This window comes from Lycium ferocissimum, chromosome 6 (genome assembly GCF_029784015.1).
Source record: "Lycium ferocissimum isolate CSIRO_LF1 chromosome 6, AGI_CSIRO_Lferr_CH_V1, whole genome shotgun sequence".
Lineage (NCBI taxonomy): Eukaryota > Viridiplantae > Streptophyta > Magnoliopsida > Solanales > Solanaceae > Lycium > Lycium ferocissimum.
Genome location: NC_081347.1, coordinates 10,110,270 through 10,114,614, shown reverse-complemented (window position 1 = coordinate 10,114,614; position 4,345 = coordinate 10,110,270).

Sequence of the window (4,345 nt, the reverse complement as noted above, 5' to 3'; positions counted from 1 at the left end):
TATCTATGACTTGTTTTAAAACCACAAGTTTCAAAAGTCTTATTTTCCTTCTTAAATTTCGTGTCTAGTCAAACTATATCATATAAATCAGGACGGAGAGAGTAGTATATTTTATAACACCCTTTCTGACGTGTATTTCCAACTCATTTGCCCTTTTTTTTTCATTTATCTTTAATTTTTTAAGAATCTTTTTTAGAAGACAAAAGAGAAAATTGCTATAAAGAAAGATTAGCAAGCTAAACAAGTTGAAAAGTAGCTAGGTCTAGAGAAAAGGAGATACCGGGCTAACATGCTAGAGAGGGAGCCTAAAGCAAAAGATAGAGAAATAGCTCAATGGGTTAAGAGAGTGTGTTTGGAGTAAAGCTTGTGGCTCGACAAGCTAAATTAAAAGAGAGATGAAATAAGTTCAAAGCAATCCAATAGAATAGACGTTTTGAAATGATTAAGGCTATTAAATGGTGTTTAATTGTAGAGTGGAAAAATGATTTGAAATGAGTAATAAATGCTAATGGTGTGGATTTTTTTTGTCTTATCGACAAGCTAAATTAAAAGAGAGATGAAATAAGTTCAAAGCAATCCAATAGAACTAGTTGAGTACAATAAACAAAAAGGAGATGATTGTGAAAATGAGCTTCTCAAAATTTAACTTTAATACCGCGTGAAAAATTTAAGCACTCAACATATTGGAAGATCACATTTCTATTCGAAAAAATCAATCAAATCATAAGTATATAGTACCTAGTTTAATAAGTGCAATATAATTAATTTTCTTTTTGCATGTTGGAATTCGTGGTAGGAGAATAACAACGACTCATTGTTAAAACTTTGAGGGAAACAAAGATACCCGAGGAATAAATTTGGCTCCAGCAAAAGATTCAACAAGGGCTATATAGATTAGATTTATCAAACTAGAGAAAGAAGGGGAGTAAATTCCCTAAAAGATCATTAAATTATTGAGAATTACCTACAAATATCACTTTTAATTTTTTAGGATTAAAATATCACCCAACTATCACTATTTTTCTCAAAAATATATGAAACACACAAAACCATACTTCTCTCCTAGTTGACATGTCATGTCACATAAAATTCTATTTTTTTAATAATAAATTTATTTAACTCATCAAATTCATTTAACTCAATCCAATTCAAACCCATTTAACCAACCAACTCATATCTTATACCCATTTAACTCGGTTAGAAAACATCAAAGAAGCATAACTTTTATATATGTTTTTGGATATTTTGCATTTTGCACTCTTAATGCATACTCCCTTTTATGATTTGCACCCGATCCTATTTTTTTTTAACGATATGCACTCTAATTTCTATACTTTCTTACACAGCCATAAAAAAATTATTTTGTTTTATTATTTACTTTTTCTCTTTTCTGTGTATACCCTGGGTTGAATAATCAGTGTTTTATGTAGTATTACCGTCATGCGTTGGATGTTGAGTTAAATCACGACCATTAGACTGTTTATAGTCGACAAACATTAAGTAACCTATTTTCTCAATCTTAATTTTCAGCTTTTAATTATTAACATAAGCTGTCCTAATCTGGCTATTCTAACTAAGTTAATAAAAGGCAAACTTTGTTGTAAAGAGCTAATAGCCTTAGCTAAGGTACAAGGTATGGGATCAAGAATGGTCTTAAGTTAGCTCGTAATAGGACTGTTTGTACACAAGAGTAGGACCCTAATTTGAATTTATGTCCAATGAATTGATCAGATCAAGGAAATGTAACATACGAAGTAGGTAAATTTCAAGCTTTATATGGTAAAACAAGCTATACTTACTTCTTGGTAGTTGAAGGTAAAAATGGATTAGGGTGAAAACACTCCCTTTTATAATTTGCGCACTATTCTATTTTTTTTTTAAGGAAATACACTCTAATCTTCGTATTTTCTTACGGAACCATAAAAGATTTAATATTTTGTTTTATTATTTACAAGGGTAAACATGGGAAAATCAGTCTTCTATTGTTTCCAGTTTTTACCCTTGTAAATAATAAAACAAAATAATTCTTTTATGGTTTTGTAAGAAAAGATTAGGGTCCATATCATTAAAAAAAAATAGGATAGGGTGCAAATCATAAAAGGGAGTATATGTGAAGGGTGCAAGATGCAAAAAAATTCAAAATCGGGTATAAAAGTTACGCTTCTTTGATATTTTTTAACCGGTTAAATGGGTATAAGACATAAGTTGGTTAGTTAAATGAGTTTGGGTTTGGTTGAGCTAAATGAATTGGATGAGTTAAATAACTTTATTATTAAAAAATAGAATTTTATGTGATATGGCATGCCAATTAGGAGAGAAGGAGAGGCTTTGTGTGTTTAGTATATTTTGAGTAAAATAGTGATAGTTTGGTGATATTCTAGTCCTAAAAAAAAACATAAGTGATATTTGTAGGCAATTCTCAATACATGGGTGACCTTTTAGGAAATTTACTCGAAAGAAGGGTAAGAGGCTTTAATTAATAATTCATAAGCATATGAATCTCACTACATTTGAGCTGCCTCTCAACCTCAAAAAAATAAATCTTAATGATCTTTACAATTTGCCACTAAATTCTTTATTACAAAAAGGTATGTGGGAACACCATTATTATTATTATTATTATTATTATTATTATTATTATTATTATTATTATTATTATTTGGTAAATAAAGATTTTATTTCCAAAATGGATGTTGAGTTACAAAGCATTGGTGACTGAGAGTTGGACAAAGGTCCCAACATTTCAGACAGGCTCACGATCAAACGACAACATGTTAGTTAATAAGCAAAGTACGACAACAAAGCAACACCGTTATTTATAATAACACAAAATGAAATTTGACTAGAAACTAGAGAACATATTCCCATATATGACATTGACTACAAAACTAATTATATATGAATTAAATAAATTAACAAATATCAAATCATAAATAATTTTGGATTACTAATCTTGATTTAATTCCAACACCAAACATTCTTAATACTAAAGGGGTCGTTTGGTACACGGTATTAGCTGGGATATCCCACCACTAACTGTGGGATTAATTTTGTACCATGTTTGGTAGAAGGTATAAATTTATCCCAGAATAAATTTATACCTTGTACCAAACAAAGTATAAAGTGCATCCCAAACTTAAAGATGGGATATCCCATCTTATTCCATTAATTCTGAGATTATTTTATCTAGTTAGTCCCAAGAGATGGGATAAATTAGTCTCAAGATTATAATCCCGGGATAATTTTATCTACGTACCAAATTTTATCTAATTTAATTCATATATATATGAATTAAATAAATTAACAAATATCAAATCATAAATAATTTTGGATTACTAATCTTTATTTAATTCCAACACCAAACATTCTTAATACTAAAGAGTTATATGTCGAAAGTGCTTCTTAAAATTACTAGTCGTTACGCGCATTACGATTGTACTCTTATCAATAAGCGTGTGTCTATATATGTATGTAAATAATATATAAATTAAAATTATATTTCGAGTTGTAACATAACAATTAAAGGACAAAATATGAACCTATGGAAATGATGAAGGATAAATAATATTTAACTTAACAAAAGATTGTAATTTACTTTTTATTTTATGTTAAGTTAATTATCTTAAGTAAAACTGTATCTTCTACATTTAAGTCTTTAAAGCAACCTAGCACGAAGCCTTATAGTGAAACTGACAACTAATTTTCTACAAGTGAGATTAATATTTAATTCTATTATTACTATATATGTAGAATTTTAATTATTTTTAAAGTCTTAAATATTTGGATTTCCTATTACTTCAATGATGAAAAGATTTAACAAACAAAGTTTTAGTTGATTTCATGAAAATCCTAAATATTAGAAAAACAATTAAATTACAATTTTATTTAATGTGAATTCTACTTTTTAAATGATAAAATAATCGATCAACATTTCTCATAAAGTTTGAAGCTTGACAGATTAGAGCTAACAGAGCTAATCATGTATGAAGATTCTGCCATATATTGAAAACTTTGAATGTATTGAGCTATTTAAAAGAATACATGAAGGGAACAATTTAATGTCCGGGGGGGGGGGGGGGGGGGGTTAAATTAATTTTGACCTGCTATGAAATTGTTGGTTTTGTAAATTTTTTGGACTTTATCACATGTTGCTTATTACGAAAAGAAGGAAGACTAGAATGGTATGCAATTGTGCAGTTTATGTCATTACGATTTGAAGAGCGAGATGTTGACAATTCCAAGTTCTACTGTGCTATCCAATATGGCTTATTTTAAGTAGGAGAATGGATACAAGAAGCTCATATGCCCGGTGGATCTCACAGGTAACTTTTTTTCAACTACTCCA